Below are 9077 nucleotides of genomic sequence, written 5' to 3'. Positions count from 1 at the left end.
AGTACTGTTGGCAAATAGGAGAACAAGATAGGCGGGACTAGGAGACAAGGAAGATTCAGGGGTGGATAGAGGAGGAGATTCAAAATGTAGGACCAAGAGAGCAGGACTCCAGATCCTCTCTCTGGTAAGATGAGATACCCTAGAAATACTTAGATTAATAGAAATGAGTTAATATTTAAGACAGAGCTAGCAGCAAGCAGTTGGAATTATTTTCTTTATTCACATGACCAATTTATGAAACTCACTCTATCAGAGACTGGAATGAATTGCTGGGGGTGACAGAAATGCTTAGGTGTTAGTAGAACTTGTCCCACATTATGAATTTCATAACTAAGATTCAAGTTTCTAATAAAAAGATGGATGGGGAAGGGCTTCTGAAATCCCAACACCAGATGAGGAGTTATGCTGGGGGTAGGTTGATTCAATCTTCTTCAGATATGCATTCCATTGAAAGAAACTATCCACACTCCAGAAGATGATTCTATACCCAGGCAACTACAAATAGCACTGAGGGGATACAGTGAGCTTAAAATGAGAAAATTACATTGCAGGGAGAAATGATGAGGAGACAGAGAAGAAAATAGGGTGGTGGTGGATATGATCAAAACATACAATCTGCATGTATCACATTCTCAAAAGCTATCAAACAAAATAATGCTTGATTTTAGACTAAAAGAATATAGTTCACTACTGTCAAACCATCATTCTGGGAATTAGGAAAGTGTGGTGGTTTGAGTAAAAATGACCTCCATAAAATTAGTCACTAGGGAGTGGCACTGTTTGAATGGACTATACAGATTAGGACATGTTGCCTTGTTGGAGGAAGTATGCCACTTTGGCGTTTCAAAAGCCCATGCCAGGCCCAGTCTTGTCTCTATCTCTCTGCCTACAACTCAGCTACTGCTCCAGCACCATGTGTACCAACATGTTCTCTGCCACAAGGATACCAGATTAAGCCTCTGAAACTGTAAACAAGCCGCAATTAAATCCTTTTATCGTGAGTTACCTTGTTTATGGTGTCCTTTCACAGCAATAGAATAGTGACTAAGAAAGTATAATAATTGATTGACAAAATAACACAATGATAGATAGGACAAGGAGTAAAGCCTCTAGCAAGCTCATTTGTAACTTACAATTCACAAAGATTAACTACTTAGGAAGTGCAAAGTGTATCACAGCCTTCGAAAGTTCTGGGTGACTATATTGCATACACTTTACAATAAGAACCTTAGAAAACAAAGCATTCTCTTTCTTCACCTACATCTTTCACCCAGAAAAAAAATGCCTTCTGCAAAACAAACCTTGTGTTTCATTAGACTACAATATGGTAAACATTAGTCAAAATATTAGTAACCAAGCAAGGTTGACTTTTTTTATGTTTTCTCTAAAACTGTATAAAATATTTTTATTTACTGTGAAATGAGAATTGAAACAGTTTTTCCATGTCAACTGAAGTAGCCCATAAGTAAAAATATTGTTAATTTTTATTTCAGTGCCAAGAAAGCCTCCTACTACACTAGATGAGCAATGAATTTAATTTCATGAGCAGGTTGGACATAATAAGAAACCTATCTATTTGAAGCCTCTTATTAACTGGTAATAAAGTTGCGACACATGACATATTTAACCTTTTTAACTACTCACATACACTCTTCAGTCTTTCTTACAGAATTGTCTTTTCTTCCATGTTACTACCACACCAATTGTTACTACGAAAGGCCACATAGCAGTGTACAGTGGCTTATAAACTGAATCTTTGTTTATGTTTTATCCAACTTAATTGCTTCTGTTCTTATTTCATTTTTGTACCATACATATTATCTCATAGAGTGATGATACTTTTCTGCAACTAATAGATGTTTAAATAACATGTGATATTAGTACAGTTTGATGGTAACCAGGCAAAGTAAATGGATTTATTCTGATATCGACATATGACATATCCAAATTTCCTCTATTACTGATTGCATATAGGTTCAGCTTAGACATTATCTTCCTTTGATGACTTTCCTGCTTAAAAGGAAGATTTAGTATCATTCCAGCTTTTCCAGCTTCAGTGATACATTCTTCAGTTGGCAATTTCCTTATTGCATCTGCTTCGAAGAGGAAAGGACGCAGGTTTGCATTCCCATGAGCAAGAAATGAGAAAAAAGCACGCTGAGACTGTCACCTCTACCACCACATATTCAGCTTAAATCTACAGTAATAGACTCATACTCCTAGAAGGCTTGCTGTGTTTGTTTGCAAACTAGTATGCAGTACTTACAAGTCTGTGGTTTTATTGACGTGCTCCTTTCCATTCCTGTGGTTTTTAATTGAAACCCCCACTGCTTTGCTTGGCTTCAGGAGTGCAGCATATAGGAGTTTTACATTAACTTTCTGACATAGACCAGAGGAACTCAAAGACACAAGTTTGTATAGTGAAACCTGTGTGTATTCGAGTGTGTTTTCCTTCCTATAATAAAGTCTTAGCTTATGTGTTGAGGATTAATGGCTGAATTAAATCTAGTTATGAGCAGTTTCTGGTTTCAAGTTTTCTACGTGTGCAGCTATCATTCCTTGTTGAGTGGGACCGGGTTTTGTTCCTCTGCAGCCATTTGTAACTATTTTGAATGGGCACTGCTTTACAGCAAGTGCTTGCAAACCAACTTGCCAGAAGCATCATTTCTCTCTCTAAATATTCAAGTTGCTAACACTGTGGTGGTTATTACTTAGCCCCAAGGAGCCTGCACTATTTGGCTTTATTACTTCATTGCAGCCGTGTAGGTGGTTAGAACATTCATCTTTTTCTTTCCCTGTCTCCAATTTTAGTAAAGCAGAAATGAATATTCAGTTTTCATAGTAAATCTAGTAAGTACTCAAGGGAACTCACAAGGTTTAGTTTTGGTCTACTTTCTCTTCTTCATTCCAGGAGAACCAGTTTTCAAAATATCTTAAAAGTAAAGAGCTCTATCAAGCAACAGATCTCCTTAAAAGTAGAAAATTCATACTGCAAAAGTTTAAAATAGTAACACATTTAGGCTTATGGCAAACCACTACATTATAGAAAAAAAAAAATTCAACATCAAGACATCTATATAATTTGTATTTTTCAATCTTATGGAAATGTTGATATTTAGGTAGATGTGACTAAAAGTCTGTGAATGCTTTTTCTGTTGCCAATATTTGAGAATTTTGAAAATCAGATAATACAGGTTAATTTTCTTCCAAATTTGTATGACTCTCTTTTGAATGATTATATGAAAAGTGGTGATTAATCAATCACTATATCATGCCTCAGAAAGTCCATTCTATATTATAAAGCATAATTAATGTCATTTTTACTTCTGTGAAGCAATAGAGATAATTGAGAAATACAAAGCAAAGTCTAAGATGCATCTACTTTGTGGTTAAACTATAACAGAGATACCATGAAGACTGTATCTTTTGTATTAAAATGAAGAAACTGTTGGGTTCGTTCACTATGCAAGAGCACTTGTTGCACAAGTAGGTAGAACGAGTTCAGATCCCCAAGGTATGTGGAAAGCCAGATGTGTCAAGACGGGGTGTGATTATAGGAAGATTGCTAGATCTTGCTGATCAGCCACACTGACCCCAAAATAGTGAGTTCTAATCTCAGTGTGAGACCCTGTCTTTTTAAAACTTTAATTAGAAGCAATCTTATTCCACACATCAATTCCAGTTCTCTCTCCCTCCCATTCTGCCATGCTCCCCCCACCAACCCCCCCATCTCACCCTCATTGCTCCACAGGGAGAGTGGAGCATTCCATGGGGGATCATCAAAGTCTGTCACATCTAGACTGAGAGAATGTCCCTCCATAAGGCAATGGGCTCCCAAAGTCCATTCTTACACTAGGGATAAATACTGGTTCCACCACCAGAGGCCCTATAGATTGCCCAGGTTTCTTAACTGTTGCCCATGTTCAGAGGGCCTGGTTCAGTCCTATGCTGGTTCCCCAGCTGTCTGCCTGGGGTCCATGAGCTGAGACCCTGTCTTAAGGTGAAGAGATGGAGAGTGTTAGAGGAAGATTACCTGAAGTGCTCCTTTGGTGTCTGAACACTCACCCACACAGGCAGGTGTCCCTTTATACACAGGGGTACACATGCATACCACAATCAGCAATTAGGGGGCAATTCTAAATATTTTAAATGAATCACATTATTAACTGTTCATATAGACAAAAAGCTGGCCAGTCCATTAAAATCATTAAGCCAACTGTGAATGTTATATTTAGGAAGATATACAACATACATGTATGCATATAATAACAATTAATTTAAAAAAGACCATAAATTTGAAAGAGAAAAAGTAGGGGTATATGAGAGGGCTTGGAAATAGGAGTGAGAAGGGAGTAATGATATAATTATATTACCATCTCAAAAAATTTAAAAAGAAAACAATAGCTCTGAACTACTTTAACATCACACTTACCTTGAAAGACAATGATATTTTTAAAGATTCTATGGTAAATAGCATATGGAATATAGTGAATGATCAGTAAATGCTAATTCACATAAGATAATGAATCATCATTGTAAAAACAGTTTGAGATCTCAATAACAGTGTGAGAAAAAAAAAAACATGAAGGCATCTGTAACATAATAGGAATAAAAGACCTCCTTTTGGAAAGTATAGAAAACTATTTCAAATTTATGTACACTAGTATTTATACTTGCACTTTAGAAGTAGAGACTGGTGACTCTAAGATCACCATATCAGAGGGCAGTCTAGATCCTGTTTCTACTAGAAAACACACAGGGGATTTTAAAATATAGCATCTGACCTCTGAGTTCCATGTGTTTCCTATTTTACTAAAGCTGAATGGATTGGCTTTTACAAGTTAGAAACTGGAGATTTTGTTCACATTCTACCATGAAAGTATGGTACATCCCTTTCTTGTGTGGCTCTGTCTTCCCAAAGGCACCATATCATTTCCTATTTAGAGGACACAGTCTGTAGCACTTCTGTGTTGCATTTTAACCAAAGTTGGTAAGTGGAACACTAAAGTGTGCTAAGGACATACAACATATCCTTCTGATGTCCTGTCCAAAAATTCAGCTAGAAAAACAAAGTATAAAATAAAACAAAAGTATTCTGCCTTAGTGTCTTAGTCATTGTTCTTATGCTCTGAAGAGACATCATAACCAAGGCAACTATTCTGAGACCAGTTACCATAAAAAAGAATGGAGACTACAGGGACAATAAAATGGCTCAGCCCATAAGGTACTTGCTGTGGGTGTCTGATAACCTGAGTTCAATACCTGAATCCCAAGGAAGAAGAAGAGAAATGATTTGCAAATGATCCTCTGACAAACCACACACCAGAGCCAAGGCATATTTGTTCTTACATTAACATAGATACCTCTTTTTCTATCTCTCTCCTCTCTCTCTCTCTCACTTACTCACTCACACACACACACATAATAAATTAATTTTATAAAATGTAAAGTATATAATGAAATATTACAAATAACCTAATAAAACTATTAAAAGGTGTATTTTAGCTTATATATTCTGTCATTGCATTGCATTTTTCTTAGTTTATGTTATTTTATTGACCACAGATATTGGGAATATAGTTATGATGATTAATTTGGTAAAAATGTAGTGGCATCTTGTTCTTCCAATAAACTTGAGATAATGACCACACCTTAGGTTGTGGCTTCAGTATGTGGATGTTACCTCTTATAAGGAACAGGGTGGGGGGTTTGCTCACTCTCTCTCTCTTGGGTTGTGGTTAGAGCGTCCTACAGGACAGATACTGTGTCTCCAGGAGCAGAAGATCTCAGTGGTTATTAACCATAATGTGTGAGTACTCCCCAAATAAATACGTTAACTTTTTTATTCAGGTATTCATGGATATTCTGGATATCCTTTCACCTGCCTTCATACAAACCCATAAATTTAAACAAAAGCTTCTATATTAGTAGAGTATATTTTAAACTTTACTATGACCATGGTTATGGCTTTCCATCAAATTGTACAAAAATACTACTTAATATTGATTTCAGATCTTAAATTCATCATAACTTCCTTTTATTGTCATCAATATAGTAGTAGTTTATGGTATCTGTATTATGCTTTATTTTGTAGGTGAATATTATAAGGGTAAACATAACTATCACCACCTGATAAACTGATAGTGTTCAAACCAACAAATAACAACTATGGGGACATTTCAAAATAAAAACAAGAGAATATGATGAGTTTTTATGCCAAAAAATTCAATTTTTGAATAGAAAAGACACTTCTAGGAAAATCACTTAATGTTAAACTAACACAAAATAAATTGAAAATATTTTTAAAATTTGATTTATAAACAAGTTTATGTGAACACATATACAACACACACACACACACACACCTGGGCATCATCCATTCCAAAGAGGAAATTCAAATATAAATGTTTGTACCTTTTCTTCCTTTGAAATATTTAAATTTCCTCCTTCATAGTTTTATATCCAATAAAATATCTGAATTTCATTTCATTCACAGTCTGACAGAAACCCAGTTTTACAAATTTTTTTAAAAATCATATAGTTACTCAACAAATCTATCACCATATTTATAGTATGCACACAAGTGGTCTGTTTCTCCTGAAGGATTCAGAATGCTGTCTTTGCCCCAGAGAAATGATGAAACACTTCATTCCAGTTGTGGAGTGATCATGTGGTACCACTTTCTTCCCTGCTTTCATCTTCCACTCTTTGAACTTATGTAAGTCATTGCCCTAGCCTTCCCACCCTGCTTTTATTCATCTTTCCTAATTCTACCAAAGACCTCTCCACACACTTTCTGGGGGCCTTTATATTTTATATATTTATATATTATAATTGTCTAGGATATCCATTTATCTACTTTGACTTTGTGTAATAAGTAAACAGTGTCATTCAGCTTAACAGGGTCTGAAAATAGAATGCTCATTCAGAATACTCTCTATGCCTAAGATGGTGTCTGACACACAGTAGTTACTAACCAAATACAAGGTAGAAGAGCACTGAGTGATCTGGAAGGAGGTGTGTCTGTCTTCAGTAGTGCTGCTTCAGACTGTCACCAGACACATGTTCTGTGTTGGAGATGTTAGCTCAAATTAAATTAATTTTAAGAGACATGGCTATTACTGCTGAAAATAATTACATAGGTAAAGTCTAAACTTTATTTTTCAAAATAATTCTTCTTTCTTCCATTGTATCTCTAATTTTAAATGCATTGGGACGTGAACCATATGCAGATATTGTGCTCTGTAGGATATTGTTGTATATAGGTGTTAAGCATAGTGACCTTATGCTAGTGCGTTTAGATTTAAGTGTAAGAAATAAGTAAGTACAAACATGAAACTCATTCATCAGAGCTACAATGGGAAACAGACTTCTATTGCCAACTAGATCATTGAAGAAAATTAATGGAAGAACTAATTACAGAGGTGCTTCCTGGGTAAGAAAGAAAGTCTTGTGATGTTCCCAAAGGTCAGCAATAGGAGGAGCCAAGGTGGAAGGCATCCCCAGGTCCCTAGAAAACTATGAGAGTAATCAATTGGATGAAAATTACCTCTGGTCTGATAAGTATCTCATTCTCTGTCTCTCTTTATCAAAATAGAGAAAAATTCTTTTGACTAACAAACCACAAAATATGGCAGTTCATGAGTCCTGTTTTATATATTAGTTTTAATAATCCTCTTTTTATAGGATAGAATGAAATATTTTGTAAATTGTGTGTAGTGCAGAATGATTAACCTGAGCTAATGTGCATGTTATCATCTCTCATTAGTTATCAGTTTGTGGTTAGTATTTATCTCTACACCTATGTCCTTACAATGAGGCTGGTTTCAAGTCCATGACTTAAGGACTGGTAACTTTGATTTCCTTCTCTACAGCCTGCTTCCTGAGAATTTAAGGCATCATGTAGAAAAAAAAACTATTTTGTGACCACAGTATTGGAAAGGACAAGCTTAGGGCTTCTGGACGACAATTCTAGGGAGCTAAGCATTTCAGACACGCTTACCTGACATGATGGATGAGCCAGGGAAGTAACTCTCGATCCTCGAGAACAGCCCTCCTCCAACTGAATGCAGCTAATTGACCTCTATCAATGTGACTGACAAGATTACTAAACCCAGTCCCTGTATAAGTCCCTGGTTCACATAATTGTGAGATGTAGTAAAATATCAGTTGTTCTAAGTACATTTAGAGGACCTCCTATTGTAGTGAGGTAGTCCTTCTGTAGCACTGACCACGCCCATTGGGGGGTGGAGCTATGGGCGGAGGTGACCTGAGGAAGGAGGTCGGAGGGGGCCAGGAAGGCTCTCTCTTTCTGGCGTGACTCGGACAGGAGAGGATCGGGTTGAATTTCCTGGTGTTCATCTGTCTAGGTTGTAAGTTATTTCTCCCTGAATAAACATCTATTCGGCTTATTTGTTTATCCTGATCCTTATTTACCGCAATATCTGGTGTCAGAAGCTTCGGCAGCACATATACTAAAATTGGAACGATACAGAGAAGATTAGCATGGCCCCTGCGCAAGGATGACACGCAAATTCGTGAAGCGTTCCATATTTTTGACTTACGTTTTCCAGCTTAGGACAACTCTATTGTAAACTCCATTATGCCCTCACCCTAGGACTAGATAAGTAGGTCATTTTGTTCTCGATTTTCCTTTTCTTAGAGCACACTTGTTATTCACTGTTTTGTATATAGTTTTGTATTAAGCCTAAATCTTTTCTTTAGACTAAAAGGGGAATTGTAGTGAGGTAGTCCTTCTGTAGCACTGACCACGCCCATTGGGGGGGTGGAGCTATGGGCGGAGGTGACCTGAGGAAGGAGGTCGGAGGGGGCCAGGAAGGCTCTCTCTTTCTGGCGTGACTCGGACAGGAGAGGATCGGGTTGAATTTCCTGGTGTTCATCTGTCTAGGTTGTAAGTTATTTCTCCCTGAATAAACATCTATTCGGCTTATTTGTTTATCCTGATCCTTATTTACCGCAATATCCTATAGTTGCTACTTTATAGCGTTTTCTGAGAATTAATATTTGGAAGACTTTTTCAATACAGTACTTTTCTATACACTCCTCTTAGAGATTTA

General features: G+C 36.7%; 1 non-coding gene across 1 annotated transcript; it reads left to right on the top strand.

Annotated features, from left to right (window-relative positions):
• The first annotated feature begins 8447 nt into the window (after positions 1 to 8447).
• Positions 8448 to 8557, top strand: LOC127234851 (U6 spliceosomal RNA). Its single transcript, XR_007835657.1, has one exon. It is a non-coding gene; the product is annotated as a U6 spliceosomal RNA (small nuclear RNA).
• Positions 8558 to 9077: the final 520 nt, after the last annotated feature.

Source organism: Phodopus roborovskii, unplaced genomic scaffold (assembly GCF_943737965.1).
Source record: "Phodopus roborovskii unplaced genomic scaffold, PHOROB, whole genome shotgun sequence".
Lineage (NCBI taxonomy): Eukaryota > Metazoa > Chordata > Mammalia > Rodentia > Cricetidae > Phodopus > Phodopus roborovskii.
The sequence above is the reverse complement of the archived record's forward strand: the minus strand, read 5'-3'. Positions and strand labels throughout refer to the sequence as shown.